The sequence below is a fragment of the Marmota monax genome, unplaced genomic scaffold (genome assembly GCF_021218885.2).
Source record: "Marmota monax isolate L192 unplaced genomic scaffold, Marmota_monax_Labrador192_F-V1.1 WCK01_AAM20220418_F8-fsc00080, whole genome shotgun sequence".
NCBI classification, from domain to species: Eukaryota; Metazoa; Chordata; class Mammalia; order Rodentia; family Sciuridae; genus Marmota; species Marmota monax.
Window position 1 is genome coordinate 1,081,193 of NW_026694750.1, and position 26,307 is coordinate 1,107,499.

At 57.2% G+C, this 26,307-nt stretch overlaps 1 long non-coding RNA gene across 2 annotated transcripts; it reads right to left on the reverse strand.

Moving 5' to 3' along the window:
- Positions 1 to 115: 115 nt before the first annotated feature.
- Positions 116 to 25,100, reverse strand: LOC124079348 (uncharacterized). 2 transcript variants are annotated; one of them, XR_006847305.1, is made up of 4 exons: positions 24,570 to 25,100; positions 23,697 to 23,760; positions 545 to 780; positions 116 to 329 (listed from the first exon to the last, which is right to left on the reverse strand). It is a non-coding gene; the product is annotated as an uncharacterized LOC124079348 (long non-coding RNA). The 2 variants fall into 2 exon arrangements; XR_006847304.2 differs by lacking the exon at positions 24,570 to 25,100 and having other exon boundaries at positions 23,697 to 24,446.
- Positions 25,101 to 26,307: the final 1,207 nt, after the last annotated feature.

Below are 26,307 nucleotides of genomic sequence, written 5' to 3' on the forward strand. Positions count from 1 at the left end.
TTCCAAGCAAGCCAGAGACCCAGGGAAGTAATCTTGGGGAAAAGAGAGAGAGAGACACACACACACAGAGACAGAGATTTAATCAAAAGTCGCAACAATGAATCCTACGCTGGCAACGGGAGGCAATGGAGTTGCCAGGATCCAGGGATCAGACGCAAAGCTCTGGCCTGGGAGACCCGGGGGCAGGGGGAGGCTGGGAGAGGCCAGCTCTGCAGGACACAAGCTCCCCGGCCACTCTCCTGGGGAAGTGGGAGTGAGATCCAGGCATGTCTCCTGTGCACGAAGATCCCCTCCATCGGGGACATCTGAGGCACGGGCCGAGACTGGACCTGGAAGGGGGGAGGAGGACAGAGGGTGAGCCGGGTTCCTGATGCCCGCTCCCTGGTGCCCTGATTAATGCAGCACTCTCCTGAAGAGGACGCCTTGTCCATTTTGCAGGTAAGAAAACTAAGTTCAGAAATGCCGAGTTATTTGCCCAAAATCACAGTCAAGAGACGCTGACTCCACCCCGACCGGGCTGACGAGGTGTCTGTCTGGGACTTACCGTCAGAATGGGATCCCGTTAAGCTCTTGGCACTGAGACAGGGTCACTGAAGCCGGAGGCCAGGACCTCCTGAGGCCACATTCCAAACCCAACAGCCAGGAGTAGCCGGTGAGAGCAGGTAGGGACGGGGTCAGGAACGGAGGCAGAGAGGGGCCTGGGACTCACTCAGAGTTCTCCTACTTGTCCTCTTGCTCACCAGTCCCATGAACCAGGTTTTGGGCAGAAAGGGCACATGCCTGGAAGACAATAGAGAAAGCTCAGCTCCCTAAGAGGGACGCGCAACAGTCACACCTTACTGCTGTGCCTTCTTTTGGTCACAACGAATCAGATGAGTTTGACATCTCATTCTGCTATGTGCTGTGTGACTGTGGGCAGCCACTTCACCTCTCTGAACCTCAGTCTCCCCCTGTATAAAATGGAGAGTAGGACAGTGCCGTCCTCACAGGGTGTCCGCGAGCATTCACCAAGACAATGGAGCTGGAAACCATGCCCTCTACACCCCATTCCAATTATTTCATCTTTCGGATATACACTGAATGTGCTAGAATCACCCTCTGCAAAGGAATCCCAGGTGGTTCTCTTTATCAACGACATAAGCTTCCCTACCGGCTCTGCTTTGTAAGTTCGGGTGCCTGTAGTTGGGGTGTGAGCCCATGTGCCCCTAAATACCATGGCTCACTCTCCTGTCTGCCCATTCGTGCTGAATTTTTCATCTTTGGCTCCTGCACCTCCTCCCCATCCATCGAGAATCCTATGCTTATTTATTTTTAAAAATATTTTTTTAGTTGACAATGGACCTTTATTTTATTCATTTATATGTGGTGCTGAGAATCAAACCCAGTGCTCACACGTGGTAGGCAAGCGCTCTGCCACTGAGCCCCAGCCCCAGCTCCACTATGCTTATTTTTAAAATCCACAGGTGGGGGTGCAGCAAGTGAGCAGCTTTAGAGCCACCTGCTGACCTCTCTGAGCCTGTGATCAAAGGGGGAGCAGAGCTCACCAGGACTCAGACTGGCCCTCTGAGGCTTCACTTATGCTAATCCACTGAATCAATGTGACCATGTGACTATGAATGTTAATGTGTCAACTGAACTAAGGGATGCCCAGATAGCTAGTAAAATTTTATTTCTGGAATTTCCTGTGAGGTTAGCATTTAAATGACTGAGTGCAGAAGATCCACCCTCCCCAGTGTGGGTGGGCCTCATCTAATCTGTTGAGGGCTCCTATAGAACAAAAAGTGGAGATGGGACAAATTTACTATCTGTGGGAGCTGGGACATCCCTCTCTTCCTGCCCTTGAACCTCAGTGCCCCTGGACCTCCCATTTGCAAATGGCAGAGTGTGGGCCTCTCGGCCTCCAGCAACATCAGCCTCCATGTGAGCCAATCCCCGGTCACACGTCTTCCTACACGTCCATGAGAGCTCTGTAGGTTCTCTTTCTCTGGAGAACACCGACTGACACGGCTGGAAGCAAGCCCAGTGCCTCGCCATCCCCACATCTAGGTGCAGATTTCAAGAAGTTTTCTGGGGGGAAAACTCCCATCAAAAGCAACTTTAAGGACATGAGGGACCAGTCACCGGGTCTGGGCTGCCCTTGGAGGAAGTGCATCATCTCGTGCAAGACAGCTCCTTTTGGCGGACAGCAATTTGGGGAAGGGGCTTAGCTGTGAGCCATGGGGAGCCGGCACTCTCAGCAGCTGTGGGGAGAGTGAACAGTGCCTTGGTCCTAGTGGGAGATCTGTGTGGTGCCCACGGTGTCTACCCTTGTTCCACAGAGTCCCACGTGCTTCACATGGCAAGCCACCCATCAGGAGCAGCTTGCCCATCAGGAGAACGTCACCCACAGGAAAACCTCACCCATCAAGAGCAGCTCACCCGTCAGGAGCAGCTCACCCATCAGGAGCAGCTTGCCCACAGAAGAACCTCGCCCATCAGGAACAGCTCACCCACAGGAAAATCTCACCCGTCAGGAGCAGCTCCTCCAGGGTTCCAGCTGGTCTCTTTCCCTTAAAAATCTTCAAAAGAACATGTCCAGAGGATGCACTGTAGCTTCTTTGCTGCTGCAGCTGGTCCTGGGGCTGGTCCCATCGTCTCCCCCTCATACTGCCCCTTTGAGATCCCCTCAGGCCCACTAGCCTCAGCTGACCAGAGACTTTAACTGGAAGGAGGACCCAGAACCTCGTCTCTAGTGGGCCTGGGACTGGTCACCAGGCCGTCTCCGCTTGTGGCTGTTTCACTTTTACATTTACTGTGAAGCAACAGGCAAGGGGTCCCCATGGATCATTGGGACCCCAAACCGATCTTCCCTGCCTCTCTGTAGACCATCAGCCTTTCCCTCTCCTGCTGATCGAGCAGGTCAGCGGTTCCTGGAAGAGTCGGTGCGGTGACTCCTTTCCTGACCCGTTGGTGCTTTGGTGGGAGGAATCTGACGTGACCAGGTGGCAGAGGCAGTGATAGTCTAATGGAGCTTGCCCTGTGCCCTGGTGGAAGTGCCCCCACCTGGGAACTGGAGGAGACACAGAGCTTAATGATGCGGGGACAGGAAATGGGATTCCTGAGGAGTCACTCGGGGTGAGCCACTCCCCCTTCCACCCCTTGGTTTCTGCCCATGGACTTCCCTGCTGGGGACACAGGGCCGTTCACTTGGGTGCACATTGTGTCTGGGACTACGACCCTCCAGGCACACAGGGTGTCATCTCAAGCCTGGTCTCTATCAGGCCAAATGCAGGCTCCAGCTCCATCAGACCCAGAAGCACACAAAAGCTATTTTCAAACAGAATATCATTTTTCACTCCAGATGGCATGGCCTTGTTCCAGAGCTCCAGGGACCTGTGGGGCTTGCTGTAAACTCTCAGTGTCTTCTTCCACCACAGACCTGTCTGTTATCAGCTTGCTGGGTCACATGACTGTGGCGGGGACTGCTGGATGCACAGTCTGGAGATGCTGCAGATCCCTTCCTGGCCTCTGGGCCCCTCTCACGGGTGCCAGCCTTCCCTGTCCCTGGGTAAAGTGGCCTGGAGTAGCTTTGGTCAAGTGTGGAGTAGGTGGCCTGAGAATCTCGATGGGCCTTTCAGGTGCTGGGCTTAAAGTGCAAGGGTACAGGTACTACAACTCGTCCTTTCCTTCAGAGGGGCTGTCCTGGAGCACCCCAAAACACTGCACCCCTAAAGCCTTCCCTGGCACTTAGTCCTCACTTTCTGTACCCCTAAAACCCTCACTAACACTTGGTCTTCACTTTCTAAAGCACATCTGTCTTCTCAAGGCCACAGAGACCCGCCACTTCTTGCCCACCCAGGCTGACTAAAGACACAATGTCACTGTCATGACGGGGAGCGTGTGCATCATTGCAGGGGACCCCTGTGAGGCTGTACGGAATGAAGGGACGGCCCCGATCCCTCTGCTCTAGGGTTCCTCGACGTTGGCCCTGTTCACCTTCTGAACCAGATAATTCTTTGTTGTGCAGACAATTCTTTTTTTTTTTTTTCTAATTGAAATGAAGATTCAGTTTCAATTCTCCACGGTCTTTCTTTTGTGGCTGTTCGGTGCATTGTGGGAAGTCCAGCAACATCCTGACCAGATGTCAGTTACGTCATGACAGAAGGTGGCAGAATCAGCATATGCAAGGGACAGACCTGCGCGTGAACATTATCCCCATTCCCCGCGAATGCAAACTGCTTCTGCCCGAGCTTCCCACAGGGATGGAGAAAGCAGGGCTTCACCCATCGCAGCCACACACATGCTCCGCCTTGACCTGCTCAGGAGAAGAGGCCACAGGAGCAGAGCCGCGGCGGCCGACTCCCACCGGACACTCAAGCAGGATTCATTTTGTTTGCTTGACTGCCTCGTTTTTGTTGGGGCCAAACCAGAGAATCGGATAATGATAAGTCAAGGACGGTCACCCAGCATCTTGGGTCTTCGAAGGTGGCTCTAATTGCTCCCATTCCCTTGCAATGTGATACTGCTGAGCGGGTTGGTTGGTCCTGGTGTTCACGTGATCGGAAGGGCGGCTGGATCTTTTGGAACCAGGGATTGGAGTGGTTCATAGACTCCGTGGGTCCACATGTCAAAGCTCCAGCAGGATTCTCTTTGTTTGCTGGCTTCCGTGCGCTGCCACTCTACCTGGAAGCCATGATGACACTTCTGATCCTTACGTACTAACGTCAATTTGGACCCTGCATCCGGGAGTCTGAGGAATGTTGGCTCTTCTCCTCTCACAGGTACAGTGTCTCCAGGTCCCTCTGCAGAGGAGGGTAACCATGGCTGCACACACTTGCCTTGTGTTGCAGGCTTCTTCCCGGGGACCCAGCATCTCCTTTATTAGATGGCTTCTGGCTCTGAGCTCTAGCTCCATGAGGGATGGTGGGGTTTTTTGTTTGTTTGTTTGTTTGTTTTTAAGTACTTGGGATTGAACCCAGAGGAGGCACTTTACCACCGAGCCACATCTCCAGCCTTTTTTTTTTTAAATTTACTTTGTTTTATTTTGTTCTATTTTGTTTTGAGGCAGGGTCTCTCTAAGTTGCTTAAGGACTTGCTAAGTTGCTGAGGCTGGCCTCAATCTTGCGATCCTCCTACTTCAGCCTCCCAAGCTGCTAAGACTACAGGCAGCAGCAGTTACTCCAGCCCTCTCACTGTCCCTCCTGCCATGCGTTTGGCTGTGTAAAATCCACACTGTTCTTTTGGCTGCCCGCCTATCTTGCCCCTGGGAACACCATCTAGCTGTTTCCAGAGTCCTCTACATGTTTCCTACCTGCCACGCTGACCTCCTTGCTCACTGCAGTGATTTTTTCCACCTTGCATATGGAGTTTAAGTTCCACCAGGCTCTGTCGCCTCAGGATCCCATCTCCCCTGTTGCTCTCAGGGAGTCCAGTTCCGTGTGGCCTCTTACTGTCAGGCTTGGCTCCCAGGAGACAGCTTCCACTGAGCTTCCCCACCACGCCGCCACCCTCTCAGTGGTGCGTGATAAACGGGCAGTCTCTGGGCCTTCCCCCGGAACTCAGCGAGCAGGTGCGTCTCTGGCTTTGTGAAGGACATGCCCACTTCTCTGAGCCGTATGGTCCCTTCCTCCACCATCTGCCCCAGCAGCTCTGGCAAATTTGGTTCGCCCAATATGAGCCCTGGCTCGTTCCAGGCTGCCGAGAGCCAGCCTGACAGCAGGTGAGCACCTCTCCTGGGGACCCTGCCAGGATGTGAGACTCTGCATCCGGGGAGGTGCCTCCTATCCAACCTCAGGCGCCATTTCCCTTGATCCAGCCCCTGAGACCTAATCCCGGGCAGCTCTTCTGATCTCTGCTAATGAACGTCCGCTGGCTCCTGCAGCCTCTGTTGCACAGGGTCCCTTCTTCCCTTGGCACAACTGGACTGTGTTGTACCGCCTCGGCCCTGGTAGACTCATGCGGTTTTGAAAGCCAGAGGCCTCGGGTGTCCTCCAGCAGGGCCTGCGCTTAGCCCAGAGCGGGCCACCTCTGCAGGCCCAGAGGGCCTGGGAGATTTCAGATTCAAGATTCTCAAGTGCATCCACCAGATGTCCCATACCAGCAGCCCACTCTTCCCAGTCCCGGCTCGGGCCTTGGAGCAGCCCACTTGCAGGGCTAGAACCCAGCCTTCTCTCCAGCTCTACCTATAATTAAGTTCTGGGCTCAGCCTCAGCTTCTTCTGGCCTCGAGCTGCAGAAGATGAGCCCCTTGATACGTGCTGCCAAGGAGGCCCCTGGACCGAGCACTTCTCTGAAATTGGTGCTGAAGGCCCTCAGCATTTCTGGTCCTCCTCCAGCGCAGTGTAGCCCCCCGCCGTTGCCGTCCTGCTCTGTAGCCCTCCAGCGCCCGGGACAGCGCATCAGCCAACGCCTCTTCCCGGATTCCCCATCCCAGTTCACCCCCAGGGCCGGTGGGCTCTGTCGGTACCCTACCTCTGGGGAGGTCACGCCCTGCCAGACAACCAGCAGGCAGCACAACTCCAAGTCCCACTGTTAAAGTCTGTTGCCCGCAACCTCTTCCATCACTGCCTTCCATCAGAACCCAGAGGGGGGGCTTCTGTGGGGGAGAATGGAGCTGGACAGAGGAGGGGGCTGGGACACAGTGGCTACAGGGACCCCAGCTGACACTGTCAGGGTCCTGGGGCTCAGAGGGCTTCAGGGTGGTCTCCTATACAGTGATCTTATTTGGCTCTCAATACAACCCTACAAAGAAGGCCCTATTCTTTAAAATACTTTTTTGGTTGTAGATGAACACAATCTCTTCATTTATTTATTTTTATGTGATGCTGAGTTTCGAACCCAGTGCCTCATGCACGCAAGGCAAGTGATCTACCACGGAGCTACAGCCCTATCCCCACAAAGAAGGCCCTATTACCTTCCTTCTGTTTATAGAAGTGGACACTGAGGCCAGAGGGCCGGTGACTTTCCCAGGACCACATGGCTTCGAAAGGCCGGAGCTGGGCTTCCACCCTCTAAGGGCCCCTCCCCCCCCCCAGAGCCCTGCTGGATCCTCTCTGCATCTGGCCAGCAGAAAAGAAGGGGCCAGGGGCAGGTGGGGTATGAGGGCACGGGAGGCTTTGTGGGCCAGGTCTGGTCCTGACCATCTACTTCCCACCACTTTCTATCAGCCAGGACTGGGTCATGTAGCCCAGAACCCCTGGTCAGTCGGGTAGTCTAGCCTTGGGCCCTGGGGCAAAGGAGAAATGGCTCAGTCCAGTTCTGGCCACAGGAGGATGCTGGGTCCCAGGCCTCAGAAGAGGGAGCTGGCGGAGCAGGAGTCCCCGTCTGTTTCTTTATTTGCTGCTTGTTCTGTGCAGGGGAGGAGCACACCCGCGGTGCTGTCGATGGCAGCCAGGGGGCGTGGGTCAGGAGAGCCGAGGGTTCTGGTCCTTGGCCCCACCCAGGGCATCTAAGGAGCTGCCACCTCTGACTCAGGAAGGTGGAGGCTGCTGGCACACCAGGGGTGACAACGAGGCCAGATGGGCAGCATGACTCACCTGCACCAGAGGAGAGGGACGCGGGGGGCACTCACAGCACCCACCTGCCCAGCTCCGGGGGTCTGTAGGGTGCATGGAACTGGCCTCAGCTCACCCAGCATAGGTTGCTCCAGATGGGGGGCAGGGGCTTTGAGAGCACGGCAGCCATGCTCCCCTGGCGGGCTGGGGTCCCATGCATGGCAGAGCACAGCAAGGCGGGGTGGAGTCCTAATCCTAGCCCACCAGAGCCCCCAGACCCCCGGCTCTGGCCGATGCCCCACTCCCTGTGCCAATCATGATCTGTTTATTGAGGGCTCTAAAGTCTCCAGACCACGAACCTGGTTCTCATATGACCCCCTCCCCCACCACACATGCCTGTGATGGCAGAGCTTTGCCAGCTGCCAGCGCCCACAGGTCGGGAGGGTCCCGACAGCAGGACCCACCAGGGTTCAACGTGGAGGCTCCCTCGTGACCCCGAAGCCAGAGCCCCAGCCCCGAGCCCTGTTCCGCTGTTGCCTGGCCTGGCTTCCCTCACCACCCCACTACTTCCCCGGGCGCTCCTGGCTCAGAGCCCCGATTGCGCAGCCGTGAAGATGCTCGGCTGACTGCTCGATGACTGTGTCCTCCAGAGCCGGCTTGGTTAGGAATATGATCCAGAATCCAGTTACAGAGAATTCTATGCAGGAACTGTGGGGGCTGCGGAAGCCCCCTTCCAGGGCAGACCCACGCCCCAGCAGGCAGGGGGTACAGGGACTTGGGGCAAAGAATCTGACCTAACCAAACAGAACAGTGCACACACGCCCAGCAGCCCGGGCACAGAGCACGGAAGAGCTCCCTCCTCCCACCCGCCAGTGCCAGGGCTCCGGGCCCAGCCCCGCGCCCTCCTCGGCCTCCCCCACCCAATGACGGCTGAGGGGCCTCCAAATAAAAACAAAAAAGCTGCCTGTCCATGAAGCGCGGAATCCACCTGAGGGCTCGGCACCTGCTGTGACTCCTCTCAAATATTATTCCTGTCCTGAACCAGGTGACAGTGACTCTAAGAGTGGCAGTTAAGTCCAGCCACCTACCCTCTCGTCGGGGGGTGAGGTGCACCCTCACTCTGGGCCATTCTGGGTTCCAGCTTCTGTCTGGGGCGAAAACAGAGCGAGCCCGGGCAGGGTCACCGTGACCCCACTACCTGTCCTGCCAGGGATGACGTGGCTCTGGGCTCAGAGAAACACAGCCCCAGGAGAGGAACGGGAAGGCCACTGCTCTGGCCCGAGAGCGCCTGGGGACAGGACCGGAAGGAGCTTCAAGGACCACCCTGGGGAGGGGCTGGAGGGGCGGAGGCAGCGTGGGGGAGGGGGCGTCAGAGCTGCGGCCTCCAGCACGGCCAGGAGAGGACAGGTGCTGCCCAAGCCGGGCAGGTGGACAGCCCAGCGCTAGAAGGCGGGAGGGATGGAGACTCCAGGCGAGCCCCACACGCACAGACACACGCCCATCCACGCACACACCCCTGCACACACCCACACGGGAGGCACTGACTGGCCCAGGACTTACCCCCTCCCCCGCCTCTCACCCATATCCTGGAACCTTCCCTCGTCAGTCCTCCCTCTTGGGTCTTTGGAAGCCCAAACCCGGCTCAATGTCGAGGCCTCTGCTCCCTCTAAAGACACGCCGGTGCCAACAGCCCTTCGCCTGCCCAGCTCTGGGGTTCAGAGACCTCCCACACCCCAGCCCTGACACTGGACGCAACTCTTCAGGGGGTCACAGCAAGGCTGCTGAGGCTCAGGGTCACCCAGCAGCAGGCCTGGGGCTGGCACTCACCCAGCCTCCTGCTCCCCGCCCAGCGCTCCCTCCCTTCCTGCAAGTGGCTCCAGACCCTGCCCTTCACCTCCGAGCCCCCCCCAGCCCCGTCTCTTCATCTGTAAAATGGTCACCCAGAAAGGCGGCTGCCCTCCTCAGGTTGGTGTGGAGATTCACTGAGATAAGACGTGGTCAGCTGCTGAAGAGCTGCTCAGAAAGTGACAACTATCACCAACACCTTAACCAAGGGGTGGGCACTCTCCCCGGCCAGCCTCTCCCCAGACCAGCAGGCACCGCGGGACACCAGCCTGACCCCCAGAGAACCACACTGCCACACCCGCCAAGCTCATGTGCTGGGAACTTGGTCCCCAAATTCTTATACGGATGGTATTTAGAGGTGGCCTGTGGTTAGACAGGCCCAGTGGGCGGGGTCCCCAGGATGGGATTAGTGCCTGTGTGAGAAGAAGTGAGGCCCCAGCCCTTGCTCCTACTGTCTCATCACGTGACACCCTCTGCCAGGTTATGATCAGCAGAAAGCCCTCGCCAGAGGCCGACACCTTGCTGTTGGACTTTCTGACCTCCAAAGTCTCCTTGGTGGTCCTCTGCTTTAGCCACAGAAAACAGAAGAAGACAGATAATGTATAAACAAATTAATATGCACGCCCGTCACCAATGTCAATTTCCCTTGGACAAAAACAGTTTCTTTACCATGAATTTAACGAGAGGTCGAGCAGTCCTTTCGTTTCTCCAAAATTGACCCCGGGAGGCGCCACAGCTGCTCCAGCCTGGTCACCAGCTGGACCTCACAGGCAGCCGACGATCTCACCCCGAGCCACGGCTTCTGCTTCACAGAGGATGAGACCTGGGGCCCTCACCCTGATTTTATGCTGAGCCCAAACTTATGGAATGAAGTTAACACCTGCTACAGGGCTCTTCCACCGGAGCGCCTTTGTGATTGTTATTTCTCCTGGTACTGAGGACTGAACCCAGGGCGCTTTACCGCTGAGCCACAGCCTCGGCCCTTTTAGATTTGTTATTTTGAGACACGGCCTCCTAGTTGCTGGGGGTCTTACTAAATTGCAATCCCGAGTCGCTGGGATCGCAGGCGTGAGCTGCTGCCCCTGGCCACTCCACTCCTCTCCCAGCTCCACTGGGGGTCCTGTCCCCCACCAGCGTCCCTCATCGGCCTCCCCCGCAGGCTCCTCTGCCGCCCAGCCCTCCCTGACTGGCTGACCCCTCGGCCCTGCACGAGCCTGCTCCCTTTTTATCTTCCACAGACATCAGCTCTCCGCCTGGCTTTTTAAGTCTCGCAATATCAAAAGAAACCCACATTTTAACAACATAAGAGAAAAAAATAGCCCCAGAGACCTGGAGTGATGGAACCAAAGGCATACGACAAATTGATGGCAATTGTGCCAGGCAGTTCCACTCCCCAGTGTCCACCCCAAGAACTGAACACAGGCCCACGTGCATCAACCCAGCACAAGCCCAGTCACAGCAGTGTCGTCCGTCCACCACGGCCCAAAGGTGGAAACCGCTCAGAGGGTGACTGGGTCAACCAAAAACGTGGCATCCCCAGATCACGGGCTATTACTGAGCCGTGAAAAAGGAAGGACGTTCGGAGCACAGGCCCCACGTGGACAAGCCTGGGAAACATGGCACTACGGACAGTGCTGACCCACTTCTTTGTGTGTCCTCTGCCTTCTCAGGAGACTCCTGTCACCTTTCTTTTAAGGACTGGCCCTCCCAGCTCCTTCCCCTGGCTGGTGCCCCCTGACGCTGGCTGAGGTCACTTCAGCCACAGACCCCAGGTGTTTCTCTGCCCGTCTGCCTCCAGCTCCGCCACACCCTGGCCAGGCCAATCAGCAAGTCTTAGAGCTGGGCAGGACCTCGGCCTTCCCCTCCCCTGGTGCCTGAGCAGGTTCACGCTCTGACAAGGGTGCCCGCGGGCGGTGTGGGCTCTGACACAGCAGGGCCGGGTGACCTGCTCCTCCGTGGCCTGCACCAAAGCACAAGCTCTTTAGTGGCTTCTATGGATCAGACCCTGCCTCCTGCCCACCTGACCTCCAAACACGGTTGTGTCTTAGTCCACGTTCCCAGCACATGGCCAGGCCTGGCATTGGACCACGGACTCAGCTTTATTCAGCAAGTCATCGATGGGTGAGGACGAAACAGGGCCCTGGTGGAGCTGAAAGTCTAGCACCAGGGACAGGCCAACCAGCCCAGAAAAAGATGGATAAACGGCAGCTATTGAAAACCGCTAAGAAGGCAAAGAGGGACGTTCTGAGAGAAACCAAGGGGAGAGACTCGTGGTGTGCTACATGTGTGATCAATTAACAAGTCAAAGGACGAGTTGATTACATCGCTGGGTCAAAAATGGTAGAGAAATTGGATCATACAAGAACAGGTGGTGAGCATGGTCGCTGGAGCCAGACTGCTGGGTTCATATCCTGGATGCACCACTTGCTGGCTGTGTGGACTCAGGCCAGTCACTTAACCTCTCTGTGCCTAAATTTCCTCACTGATAAAATGTGAGATAACAATAATTCATTGGTTTTTAGTCAGATTTTGCTCCAGTGGTTTATAACCTCTACATTCATGCTTCTCATGGGTGTGCTGGTCAGCAAACTTCGGCTGGGCTTGACCAGGACCAGCCATCTTGGCTCCAGGCCACAGACTGGGTTCAGGTCAGCACCACGTGTTTCGTCCTTCTCCATGAACCACTGGCTTCCTGCCTGTCTCTTCCATGAAGAATCACGGGGGCAGAGAAGGGCAAGCCGGTCCACGGAGCACACTCACGCCCTTGCAGACATCCTGGCGCCAGCGTCTCCCTGCCCGAGGAGGGCACTCGGTCAAGCCCAGTATCCCCGGGGTGCTGGGTTAGTTGCTCGGCTGCTGAGACAGGACACCGCGGACCGGCGGTTTAGACCACAGCGACTGCTTTCCTAGAGCCGTAGAGCCTCAAGCCCAGGATCAAGGTGCAGGTGGACTATTCCCGGGGAGGCCTCCCCCCCCCGCCTGGTCCTCACAGGGGCCTTTGCTCTGTGTGGGCCTTCTCACAAGGACCCCAGTCCTACTGGACTAGGGCCTGCCATGGTGTAGGTCCTACGTGCCCCACCACGGTCCCCAGGGTGGTGGGACCCTTAAGAAGTGGGGACTAGTGGGAGGTCTGTAGGTCATGAGGGACACTGTGGAGCCCTGGCCCCTCCCACGTCCCCTCCTTCTCCCTGGCCGTGAAGCGAGTGGTCCTGCTCCGCCACACACCAGATGCCACCTGCTGCCTCACCACGGGCCCCAAACCAGGGGCCAGTCAGTCACCCACCGGAACCTCCAAAACCTTGAGCCAAGGTGCCCTTTTCTCTTTCTGGTCAACCTCTGCTGCAGACACCCAGGTCTCCATCACAGTTCGGGAAAGCTGATGGGCAGGTGACGGTCTCGTTCCACCTGAGTGGCCCCCTGAAAGGCTCCCTCTCTGTCGGACCGCCCTCTGACAGAGGTTGAGGAGAATCACTAGACCAGCTAGTGAGTGTCTCCGGGCTGAGCGAGAGGGTGAGTGTCGCGACCCGGCCCACCACCCTGCCTGGCAAAAATCACACCGAGTCGGGAGTTGAGTCAGCCGAGAAGGCACAGCAACTCAGTTTATTGTGGAGGGAGAGGACTTATATAGAGAGAGGAGAAGGGGGTGGGGGGCAAAGTCAGGGGCCAATCAGAGATTGGAGAGTCCCCCAGATTGGGGTAGCCTAGGCATCCCAGTTGCAGAAACAGAGCCCCGTTACCCCAGTTACAGAAACAATACCCCATTAGGTATGTGTGCCCCGTTGCTGGGGAGTTATTCTTTATGTTTGCGGAAGCCGTATCTTGGGGCCGTTCAGGCACGTATATGGAAGCCATTTCTCAAGCTCTAACTGTCAGGTACATGGAGAATCACAAAACCAGAATCACAAGACTGGGGATTTCCCAACAGTGGTTTTTCTTCCTCTTTCCCCAGCGATTGCATTTCCGTGGTCAGCAGAGGTCCCAACACCTCTCCAAATGCCATCCCTGGAAGCCAGGGCTTTGACATATGGAGCTTGGAAGGACACGACTCAATTCGTAACAGATGGGAACATGTCCTCCCGCTCCTTGAGAGCACTCCTGCCAAGGCACATGGCAGAGGGTACCAGATTCCGTACCAGAGGGAGAAGACGGGGAGCACCGTCCAACCCTCCACGGGCGGTGAAGGAGGAACACCGTCACAGGAAGAGCGTCCAGGCGGTGTCCAGACCTGGCCAACGCCAAGCAGCAGGGGCAGACGAGCCAAACCATCAAAAGGTGTGTTTTCCACGTGTGAAACCCGCTGTGTCCAATCCTGCCTCCACAAAACTGTTTAATGAATAGATGGCTGATAAGTAGGTAGATTTCCTTATTAAAAAATCAAAGCCCCAAATGCAAGGTGGCATCCTAGATTCAGTCCTGAAACAGAAACTGGCAGAAGGTAACTGAAGTGTGACATTTGGGTAACAGCGAGGCCCCGAGTGCTTTTCTTAGCCTTGATCAATGTGCTCTGGGCAGGATGTGACCATCAGGGGAACTGGACGGAAGGTGAACGCTGGGCTACTTTCTAACTTTACTGTAAATCTATAATTATTCCACCAAAAAAATTGTAAATGAACACACCCCTCCCCAGGGCTCCCCCCACCCAGCCCAGGGGAAGGAATCCCTGGCATCGGGACATTGCCTTCCCCTCCTCTGGCTTGTGGCCATCCCTCAAGGTCAGCCCCAGACCCATGGTAGTGGACATCGGATTTGTTCTAGTGAAAACGAGAGGCTCAGGTAGAACTCAAAGGCCAGAACCCCCAGGCTTTCTTACAGCAGGTGACGATGGCCAGGAAGTGCCCAATGGCCACCAGTGTCCTGTGGCTACTGAGCCCCTAAAATATGGTCGGTGCAAACTGAGGTGCTATGAGGGAAAAGACTTAGTACAAAACACACATCAGAAAATACCTCTTTAGTGATGTTCTAACCCGTCACAGATGGAAACAATGGTGTCTTAGGTACGTTGGTGGAAACAACGGTGTTATCGAAATGAATTTCGACTGCTTCTTTTTACATTTTCTGATGTGATTGCTAAGGAATTCTTGATTATGCACGAAGCTTGCATTGAAACCTAGAGATGGGGGTGGGGTCAGGCACAGGCTTGAAGGAGGGGACAGGTCTGGGCAGTCAGAAGACCAGCATTCCACTGGCCGTCACAGGGCAGTGCTGTTAGAGGTGAACAGAGGGCACAGAGAGGAAGTGTGGTTCCCACGAGCCGCGCCGTGCCAACCTGACCTTTCCTCCTGCCAAGCAGTCAGACTGTTTATGACGGCCGGGTGGCCTGGGTCAGGACTGGCAGCCAGTCACAGTGGCACACTGAAAAGGCCAGATGACCCCAAGCCTGCCACCAGCACCCTAGGAAGGAAGCCGCCCTGGTGGTGTCACCCTGTGACTGCACAGGGCCTCAGCCTGGACCGTTCAGGAGCAGCAGATGACCAGACATCTGGGGTGCCCACGAGGAGCTTGTTCCCCGTGACCCTCTTTCCAGGTGGCCACCTCACCTGGAAAGCCACCACGGCCATGGGCCTCAGAGTCACCCTTCCTGGTGAACATCCAAAGGAGAGGGGTCGTCTTCTCCTGTTCCTGGTCTTCCTGCTGCACCCTGGGGGAGGGGTCAGACTGGCCCAGCGTGGGTCATGTGTGCTGATAGCAGGCCCGCCCTGGCCCCTGGGGACTCAACCCCCAGTTCTTTGTTATGCATGTCAATGTGGCCAGCTCACAAGGCCATGACGCAGGCTTGCGGTTCCCTGTTTATCTGCCTCGCACATATGTGTCTCTCGGGAACATCTTGACCTGTTCGAGCCTCCTGATAGGGGACGGTGACGTGACGGTAACCCAAGGACGCAGTTATTACTCTCCCCTCCTCACTTTTGAGTGATTCCCCGCAGCTGTTAAAAAGATATATAAGGGGAACAAATTTGGCAATAAAGCGCTCACACGCTCCCTCCTGGATGAAGAACCTTGGTTTCCTGTGTATTTTTTAACCCCGCCGTCCCTCGCCGGACTCGGCTCCGATAGCCGGACGTGGCACATGTGCCCATTCCTGAGCCCGTGACAGTGGCTGTTTGGGTCACCCAGGTAGAGGATAATGCGATTGACAGCCCCGACAGAAAAAGAGTGAGAAAAGAACAGTTCCCTAGAACGGGGGAAGGGAGGTGGGGGACACGGTATGCAAATCAAACTGCAGGCACCTCCACCCTCTGGGGCCCAAGGCTTTACCACCCCAACCCCAGCTTGGGGTGCCTTCTCCTCCCGCCCCAAGGAAAGCTGAGCACTGCCCTTGAGGACTGTCACGGCCGAGCCAGAGACAGCATCAGGAGACGTGTCCCACACACTTCCTGGTGTCCCTGCACTTGCCCGGCCGTAGGCGGTGAGCAGGAAGAAAACCAAGTCGTTTGTCCCACTGGGAGGGTACCCCGAGCCACATGCTGGCTCTGAGCAGCAGGCGGGGGACCAGAAAAGTCAGATTCCCAGCCTCAGGAGGCCGCTGCCTAGGGGAGGAGGATGGGGGTGGAGAAAGACGTCGGAGGAGCTGGCTTCAGCGGGGGAGTCCCTGACCCCCCCCCCTCCCTCTGGCCTCTGGTCTCAGCACGGCACCTCCAGAGGCCACCTCTGAGGCTAGCGGGCAGATCCCAGGTCCAGGGAGCTGTCTGCACTGGCTGCCTCCTGCCTCCGCTGCAGATCAAAGGCCTCCCGGAGGTCAGCGCAGCCGGGGATTCTGGGGAGTTACTTCCCCCCGACGGAGGGGAAGGGAGCCAGTGGGCAGCTCGGTCAGCACCTGCTGCCCATGCCACTTCAGACGGCTGTCTCCTGGTCCCCTAAAACTACCTGCACCCAAGTCACTGTCAGGACGGGGTGAACCCCACTTAAGACACCCAGGTCGCGCTGGCCTCTGGGAGTGGTGGAGGTGACATAACTCCTGCCCTGGTGAGGCAGGTGTGTAATCCTCAGGAGCTGCTAGGGGAGGGGCGGGCAAGGCCACCTCAAGGGGCTTCAGGGAGGACCAGGGAACAACCTTCCTCATTCATCCATGTCCTCAGTTTCCCCAGTACTAAGTGCCACCCCAGAGTGGTTCCTGGCCAAGGCTACCTGAGCCCAGCCCTCCACACACCCCGAGGAAGCCCTGGGGACTGGTGGCAGCTTAGCTGCCGAAGCCAAGCCCAGGGGAGTCCTTCTCCCCGCTGATGGCTTTCCAAAGCCTGGCAGGTCCCTCCCGATGCCCGCCTCTTCCTCCCCTTCTCCTTTCTCCGCCTCCCAAGGACAAGGACGCAGAGATACAGCCCCCCCTGGGCCCAGCTGGTCTCTCTCAAAATGAGTTTCTGGAATGTGATCCTGGAGGGGACAGTTGGACTATGGCTGGCACGGCCCCAGGGAAGGGACGGCTCCGTGTGTGGCTTCCAGGGACCTTGGGACGCCTGGCCTGAGAGGTGCCCGGGCTGGAGGGGAGCCCTGGCATCCAGGGCTTCGTCCTCTTCATCCACCCCCTTCATCCTCTCCTCCAGACCCTGGCTGCAGGCCACGGCTGCCGAACCCCACCTCCCTCCCCATTCTCGTCCCTCGCACTCAGGCTGGACCAAGGGACGTGTTCTGGCCAAAGGCTGGAGAGGTCAAGGGCCTGGGGGTCTCGGCCCCCCAGCCCTGCTGGGCAAACCCCTTCCCGGGAGCCGCACCGCACTGATCTGCCTTTGTTGGGCTGAGCTAAGGTTCCAGGGATGACTTGGTGGCCGCGGACTGCCAATGGCTGAGGCGCTTGTCACTCATGCCCCAGCCCCTGCCACCCCTCTCTTCCTCCTCCCCTGGTCCTTCCTGGGTCCGGGTGGGCTCAGACGCCTTCCCCCGCTGTGCTGGGTGGCCAGGGCCGACTGAGGCTAACAGTTTCTGCAGTGCCTATGAGACCCACAGGGACAGTGGTGAACACACGGTGACACAAGCAGGAAAGCCCTGCAGCTTGATAAACTACTGGAAAATCTGGGTTTCTGATCCAGAGGCTGCTCCAAGAAAAACTTGCCCCAATAGCCCTGGTGGCCGAGGAGGAAACACAGGACAGGGCATGGCAGACAAGGTGACATCTGAGGGGTGGGGTGGAGGCGGGGAGTGGGGACAGAGAGGTTCTCAGACTCACCCACGCTGCATGGTCAGGACCCAGAGCCCCAGGGGTCGAGGTGGGGGCCGAAGACTCCAGGTCAGAGGACATTCTTGGGCAGGGACACCGGCAGGCTCCTGGAAGTCCAGATGGAGCCCTGGGTCACGCGGGCTCCTCAGGAAGCTCGTCCTGTGCGGAGCCTGAGTGAGCTGCTACTGTCAAAATGGGAGAAATGGGAGCGCCCACTCGGGAGCTGACCAGCCAGCTGGAGGGAACTGGCCTCAAACACCCCCAAGGAGGGGACAGAGGTGGAATAGCCTCACTCGGTCATAACAGGGGGGAAGGTCCCTGCCAGCACCTGGTGCCAAGTAGGTGCTTCTCGGCCGCTGCCCGCCCCCAGCCTCCTCCTTCCTGCTGCAGCCCAGCGAGGGGCTCTGCGCTACGCGGGGCTCGGGGCTCCCAGCCACCCTCCCGCACCCCCACTGCTCCAGGAGAGTCTCCGTGATCCCCACACCAGCAAGTAGCCGCCGAGAAAGCCCAACGCCGTGGCCATGAACAGCACCTGTCCCAGGCCTCACCTCAGCCAGCCCGATGCCCCATCTTGCCATCGAGTCCCTGTGCCACGCTGGCTCCACCCTGCTGAAGAGTGGCCTCTTCCAGGAGACTCTCCTTGTCCCTTGTCAAGTGTCTCCTGGGCACTTCAGGGAGGCTCAGTGGTCATTGTTGGAAAGCTCACATGTGAGCAGGGGCTCCGCAGAGGGACGGTGGGACATTCCAGGCACTGCAGCTAATGGGCCGGTGTCACCGGGGCCTGTCACTCGGTCCCTTCAGCCACACACAGGTCTGTTGGCAACGTGGCGGCAACACTGATGTCCCTTCCCACGGCCTAATCGTGTGCCCCCGCATGCTCTCATTTGGGGGTCACAATCTCCAGTCCCTGTCCTTGCAGGTAACTGAACTGCTGTAGCCCTGGGCCAAAGCCTGAGAGGCAGCTCAGAAGCAGGGCATAAAGCAGAGGTGGAGAGAGGAGGACGGACTTCGGGGGACCCCTGCCCCCCATCAATCACAAACTGAGGTGAGGAGAGAGCCAGAGGTAGCAGCCCCACTCCTGCTGGGGGTGGCCAGGTGGCAATGAGGTCGGAGAAACCAGCTGGGGGGGAAACTGACCCGCGTCCTCCGTCACCTAAGGGCTGCTCGGGGCAGGAGGAGCAGGACGGAGGGCCAGGCAGGCTTGCCGCACCCTCCCAGCCCTGAGGACCCTCTGTCACCTTTTCAAGGGTCAACTCTGCAGCCCACCCTCCTCATCTGCAGGGGGAATGGGCCACTGTCTCCCACGCCCACTGTCCCCTGCCACAGGCTCTGTCCACCCTCCCTCGTCCCCCTAGCAGACCTGACACCGGGGCTGGGGTTGCTCTCCCTCGCCAGCTCCTGAGCCCCTGGTTTCAGAGCCTCTCACTCACCCGGGTGCCAGGGATTTGGCAAAGTTTGGTGGACACACTGATGGGTGGATGGGTGAAATGACAGCTGCCCGGGAGAACCGCGGTGATGGTAGCTGCCATTTCTGAACCCTCGCACGGTTCGAGGTGCCAAGCAGAGCCCTTTGAACTTATCTTCTGCTCATTCATTCCGAAGACAGCCCTCTGAGTTTACAATCATCACAGAGTCCACAGCCAGGACAGGAGGCTGGACCATGTGCCCAAGTCCTTCAGCCAGAAAGTGTCCGGGGGAAATTCACAGCCAAGTGGAGCGAATGACCAGGGTCCAAATCACCCACCCGGCGGACAAGCTCCAGGGGACGCATCGCCCCTTCTCAGCCTTGGTTTCTTCTCCTTGAAATGGGGGGACGGTCCCACTTTGCAGATGGCACCCTGTGAGGGCGTGAACCCTGGAGGATGCTGTGCCCCTTGACCTGTGCCATCTGCCATCTGCATGAGTAACTTCCAGTGTCACGTGTCGTTCTGAATCTCTAGTCTATGTCCTTGGGGGTCCCGATCGATCCTTGATTCTTGACCTTCCCTCCAGCCAGCGGTTCCTCCCCGTGTCCCCCACACACCACGGTTCAGACTGTGACATGCTTCATAGCACGTCCTGCAGCTGGGGGCCGTCTGCCGCCCCCTGGGTCCTAACTTCCTTGTGTAGCAGGAAACAGTGAAGCAAGGAGGCTGAATCCTGCTCTCCCAAGCTTTCCGATCCCTTCCTTTTCTGCCCCACCCCGCCTGCCTCACTCCCTTTAATCCCGCCGGCCACAAATATGGAATATGACAACTCATTCTTCTAGGAGCCGCAGGAGATCTCCCGCCGGCTGCAGGAGAGGCCTGATGGCTGGTGATCCACCTCACATGGGCCTAGGGGCTGCCCAGGTGTTCGAGCCCCAGACTCAGGGCCGACCCCAAGGCCACCAGTACTGGGGCCCGAACGCCACGCTGCTGACACTTGGGAATGGGCGGATCCCTGCAGTGTTCCCCAACAGCGAGGGATTGGGGAGCTTGGCTGAAGCGGGCAGAGCCAGTGCTCAGCTGGCCTAGGCGGCCTGTCAGGAGGCCGTCCTGGAAGAAGAGGGGTTCAAACAGATGTGGAGATGAGGGGGGACCCTGAGGAAGCCTGGGTGGGGCAAAGCAGGTCAGATGAGGAGCTAGAGAGGGGGGTGGCCGGAAAGGAGAGAGGGGAGTCTAGCAGCTGGAGGGAAGACGCCCTGCACGGTGACAAGCCCCCCAGGGACAGAGGCAAGGAGGCAGGGGGCGGGGTAGGGGAGCCGACGGAGACCCGAGGACGGACGGCCTTGCTAGTTGGGCATTTTGTTTTTATGTATTTCCATCAGCAAGAGAAAATGACACCTGGTACCAGTGCCTCGCGTTTGGCCAATGAGCACCGTCACCACCTGAGTTCTGACTGCCCAACAGACCAGGGCCCGCAGCTGGGGTGTGCAGGGCAGGGCCAGAAGGTCCCTGCTCAGCCCCTGCCCTGCGCCCCAGGCCGACTCCTCCACAGAGCCCAGGAGACCCAGCAGGAGGGCCAATTGGGCACCTGCCTGGGTGGGGAAGCCAGGGCTGGGCACTGGGTTGATCCTCAGCACCACGTAGAAATAAGTAAATAATATAGAGGAACTGTGTCCAACTACAGCTAAAAACCAAATATATTAAAAAAGAAGAATCCCGGGGCCGGGGGGGGGGGTGGCTCAGTGGTAGAGCACTGGCCTAGCATGCGTGAGGCCCTGGGTTCGATTCTCAGCACCACATAAAAACAGATAAAATAAAATAAAGGTATCACGTCCATCTACCACTAAAAAATAAATATTTAAAAAAAAAATAACCCGGATGTTGTTTCACGGCCAGAGAAGGGTCTCCTCGCCCAGCAGCCCCTCTTTCCCGGGTTCTCTTCTGACAGCCGTCTCGAGGCAGGTGCTCTGGAAAGGGCGGGGTGGGAGGGGAGCTGGGTCTCCATGGTGACCAGTCCACTCACCTGCCCATCACCAGGAGGGGGAAGGGCCGCGGAGGCTTGGTTGGTGGGGAAGTGGGGCAAAGGAGCCTGGTTACCCAGGCAACTCCCCAAGGTCCCCGCAAGGGCTCGGCTCCCACAAGTGGGGGCTGGTGTTGTCATGGAGACTCCCTGGCAGCGTTGCCAACGAGGAGGCCCTGGCGGGACCCCTCCCAGCCTGGGGCACCGGGCACAGGAGGTGAGGGCTCAAGAGCCTCTTGGAATAATGTAAAGAAGGACTGGCAGCTTGCCAGGAAAGAAAGTTCCAGAAAACAGTGCGCTCTCCCTAGCCCACCCCGACCGTCAGGCCACCCCGCCCTGGTTCGCAACCTGCCTGGAGAAATCCGCTGGCCCCCGGCTCTCACCCTGGGGCCCGTGGTTTCTCGGAGTTGCTGATCATTTCAGGCAGAGAGCCTGCCCAAGGGTCGCCATGACAACCAGCCAAGCCTTTGGTCTCCATGGTGACAAGCTCTCAAAGTTATTTTTATTTATTTATTGGGATTTTCAAACGGTTTTCCACCTCCTTGGCCAGACCTGGCATTTGGACCAGGACAGAATCATCTTTCCCCCTTAGCCTAGGGAAGGAATGTTGGGGGGCAGCTGACAGGGTGGCTGAAAGACCTCGAAGCGGCCAGCAAGAGCCTTTCAGCTGTCCCCGGTCTGCCAGATGCCTGGGGAGCCACTCAGAAGGACTTCCCCAGGGTGGCTCTAGGGGTAGCTTCGGGGGCCACATGGACCAGCCAAGGCATATCCTGCTTTGCTCCAAAGAACAACCAACAGAACTTGCAGACACACTCAGAGCCCAGCAGAATAAACAGGGGGCGGGGGGGGGGGTGAAGAACTTGAAGCACAGGGAAAACGAGGTATCGCTGCCTAAAGAGGGACGCATTCTGCGAGGTACAAACGTACATACCCTGATCCAGCCCCGAGCTTCCTGATGGCCATAGCAAAGAAGAAAACAAGATGTACGGAGTCCACAGGGAGGAAAACCATGTTTTGAGAGACATGTCGGATATGGGGAGAATAATGAGAGGCTACGATCCCGCACACTTGAAGTCCTCCCCTGCATCTAACTCAAGCCTTCCTTTGTTCTGCCTGCCGACTCTGCCTTTTTAGCTTTCTCTTTTCCAGCAAAGCCTGTTCCTTCACCCATGCTCTGTGATGGTGTGCAATTTATCCCAAACCTTATACTTGACAGAAACCCCAAGGAACCCACCTGACAAGAGAGTCCTGGAAGGACCCACCTCACTCAGCACCATATTACCATCTAAAGTGATATCCTTAGGATGTTTTGGGTTGCAAATAATAGCAGACCTGACTTAGAATGGTTTTACAAACAGGGGATTTATCATTTATCAGGACTACATATCTGGTCCCAGACTGATAAATTCTGAACCTTGCCAGTGTCACCCAGGACCCAAGTGCCTTTCGGTTTTGAGCTAATCAGGCCATCTCAGCATGTTAATTTGTTTCCTCAATGTGGCTGCCAGGGTTCCAGCCATCACATGCAGCTATGTGTCCAGTGGGGCAAGTAGATGCACTTCCTGTGTATTATTTTAAGAAAATCATTTCTAGAAGCCCCCATCAGATAACCCATCTTGTGCCCTTGGCTACATCTGAATCACCAGCTCCCTGCTAGCCAAATCCAGGGTGAGGTGAGCATGAGCAGTCAGACTCATCTATACCCATGCTGTCACCTGGAGAGGGGAAGGGACTCCTGGACAAAACTGAGGAGCTGGGCTTCAGGGAGGTCTCCTAGGACATGTTCCCCAGAGAAGTTCCTGAGGCGGAGGGTTCCATGCTGCTGATTTTAGGAGGTGCCCCTGGGAGAAGCTCCCACGGGGTGGGACAGTAGGACCAAGAAAAGGAGAGGGTTCAGCAAGGACCAAGTTCAAACAGAGCCTGGGCCTGGTGTGACCCGCGGGAGAGCTCTGCAGCGGGAGCCACATCTTAGGGGCAGCAGGTTGCATTCACCAGCAGCACTCATAGGTCACGCCTCCGGCTGCCTCTGCGGGTGTGTGATCTGCGGCACTTCCCGTGCTCTGCACAGGTGGGCACACCAGCTCAAGAGTCACAAGTATAGGCCCACCCTTGGAAGCAAAGTACCCAGAAGCTGAGGGACAAACACAGGAATGGTCGAAGCAACCTCCTAGGAGCATCTGGTCAACCAACAGTGTCCACCACAAAAATGACCCGATCCCTGCCTGGAACGCAGCCCCCATGAGAAGAGAGAGCCGGGCCATCTTGCTCATCTGCTGTGTCCTCCGCCCCAGCACAAGGCCGACCCTCCATTAGTAGGTGATGGATGCCTTGGGGGTGGGGCTTGCAGGGAGCTGGGGAGGGGACGCAGGGCCTCACGGCAGGGGTACCCCATCTTCATCATGGAGCCCCCTGCCTCCCACACTTGGGTTTTCTGGGGAATTGCTCCATGTTCACGGAGCCGGGGTGACCCCTCAGGAGCTCCCAGCAAGCCACCCCGCGAGGCCACACCTGGTTCCGACACAAGAGGGTGGCACTGTTCTCAGGAACTGCGTGTACCTGTGAGAAGCAAAAATCAGGTGCTGTTCTGAAAAAAAAAAGTGCGAATGAATTCCCAGCAGACCGCGCGGTGCCTCGCGAAGAGGAAGTCACTGAGACTCGAAAGGAACACCAGGGGCCCCAGGCTGTCCGGCCCCTCCAGGCCAGGCCCCTGTCACCCTCCTGTGGTTCCCCGGGACTCCTTCCCTGGAGCCTGGCCCCCTGCAGCGCCATCTGCATCCACCTTTTCTACCTGCTCCTTGCACTTACCTTGAGCTCGTGGAGAGGAGAGACTAGTCCCTTCTGCTGCCGTCTTCCAGGCCTGATGCGGCACCTGCAAGACCATCAGATCTTCAGACAAGGCCTTGTCTCTTCCCTCCAGGGTACAGGTTGGCCCGTGCCTAGCCACCTGGGGTTAGGTGTGCCCATGAAGCTTGCTCTGGCCTGTGAAATGGAACCTGAGGTGACAGGTGTCACTTCTGAGCACTTGAAGAGGAGATGCGTGTGACAGCGACATTCAAGATGGCAGGCTGCTTCCAGAGTGAGGATGACAGAGACCTGGGACAAGTTCCTGGAGTGAGAAGGTGCCTTGCACTGTCACGTGGCTGACACTGGTGGGGAGGGCTGACTCGGGGGGGCTTAGCGGTGTGCAGAGCCCTGGGTTCCATCCCCTGCGCCCCCCCCCCAAAAAAAAAAAAGAAGAGGAAAAGGAAAAGAACCAGGGGACGTTTCCTTCCTCGTGCAATCCTACAACATCCGGTGGGAACGGCCTCCAGTCGGAGATGTTCCACGTTATGGAAGGAAACAAGGGACGCGAGGCAGAGGAGGGGGCCCTGGTGACAGGCCCCGGCAGCAGGCCCCAGCAGGCCCTCCAGGTGCAGGTTAGGCAGGTGGTTTCTGCAGCTCAAACCCCGCCCCGGGGCCCTGGCCCACACTCCAGGACTCTGAGGCCCGGAGGGAACCCGCGGAGCCCAGCCCAGGAGGCCCTCCCCAAGGCCGGGGAGGAGAGAGGCCATTTCCCCCACCAACGGAAGACGTTTTTCAGTCAAATGAATAATTCATGGTAAACGACTCTGAGATGAGTCGAGGCGCCATCTTGCCACGCGATTATATGTACCATAAAAAGCGATGGCAGTAATTTACCTCCTCTCCAGTGCGGGTGGGCCGTGGGGATGGGGCCTGGTGCCTGGCTCGGGGTTATGAATCCTTCCTCAAAGCAGTTCAGCTGCAGGCTGCTGACGCTTTTACCGATTTGGCATGAAATAATGCCAGCCTTGGTCTGGAAACCGAGAGAGGGTCCAACTCCCCTTCCCCAGGAAGACCCTGGGGGAGAGAGAGGAGTCGGGCCACAGGCCATCGGTGGGGTGGGGAGGAGGACTGGCCTGGAGGTGTCCGATTAGTTCACCCCGAAGTTGCCCTTTCTCTCAGATCTGGGGATGGCGCCGGTGGCCCGAGCTCAACCTCACGTCTGAGCAGTTTCTGCTGCAGGAACCGCAGAGGGAATGCTGTCCCCGAGGTGCCCACCCTCCTGGAGTCACGGGTAGCTCAGAGGCAGGAGCTCCTCCCTGCTGCCAATGAGCCCAGGTCTTTGTGTTAAGAACCCACCTTCCTGCCGGACGTCCTTCTCTCCCCAGTGAGCTAGAGGGCGAGGTGCGGCAGAGGGAGAAACCGAGGGCCGTGTTGAGGCAGCATCAATAGCAGCTTTATCTGTGAGAACCCCAAACAGGAAACCACTCAGATATCTTCCAGCAGCGCCCGGGGAAAACAGACTGCTCCGTCCACTCGGCAGAATCACATCCGAGCCGTGGAACAAAAAAGGAACCAACTACTGATAACACCTGGCAATCAGGATGCATTTTAAGGGGATTACCCTACGTGCATAAAAAAAAAAAAAAGTCAGTCCCAAAAGGTGACATGTTACATGGTTGTACTTGGGTAACACCCACAAAATAACAATTGTGGACACAGAGAACTGACTGGTGGTTGTTGGGAGTCAGGGGTGGGCTTGGGGTGTGAGCAGGCTGAGGGAAAGGTGGCTGAGGTTACATGCGGATGACACAGGAGTCCTTGTGCCGATGTGACCGCTGTGTGTCTTGACTGGTGTCCGATATGCAAACCATAGGCACACACACGATTCAGGACTGCACCGAATGCAGACTCTATTGTCAATTTCCTGGTGTGATATCATACTAGAGTTTTGCATGATACCAACGTTGTCTTACAAGTGCAGGTAAATCTATAATTATCTTGAAATGAAGGTGCTTAATTTAAATTTTTTCCCCAAGCTCCCCCTAAGTGATTCTGTTCCACCAGGAACAACCCCTGCTTGAATTTTACTTAACTTCTACTTCGTATGGAGAACTCAATGTTCCAATCAATACAGTCCAGGCACTTCCTTTCCCCGTTCACTGTCCCAGGGGAAATGTGCCCCCCTTTACGTAGATGCCCACGCCTGGCCCCGTGCTAGCCAGACAGAGCAGGTTTCTTTACCAGGAAGCAACCAAACGAGAGAGAGACAGCACGGATCCTGGCTTTTCCAAGGGGCAGCTCTGCAACTTTGAGCCAATTATTTAAGCGTCTCTGCAAAATGGCGTGTTGGTTCCACCTGCCTCAGAGGGGGTTGCAAGGGTTGGAGATAATGGATAATGGAGGTGAGGCACCTGGAAATAGAAATTGCTCGCTGAGGAGGCTGTCGAGGGTCTGCTGAGTGTCAGGGAGTTGGCTCCACTCTGCAGGGCACACCGGCTTCCCTGGCAGCCTCCCCCTCCCGGGACTTGAAAGCCATCTTCATAGCACAGGATTTGAGAGACGAGGTCGATCGGAGGCTTCCTCTGTCCCTTGAAGACCTGCTGTGTATGGAAAGGGGTAACGTAAGGAAAAA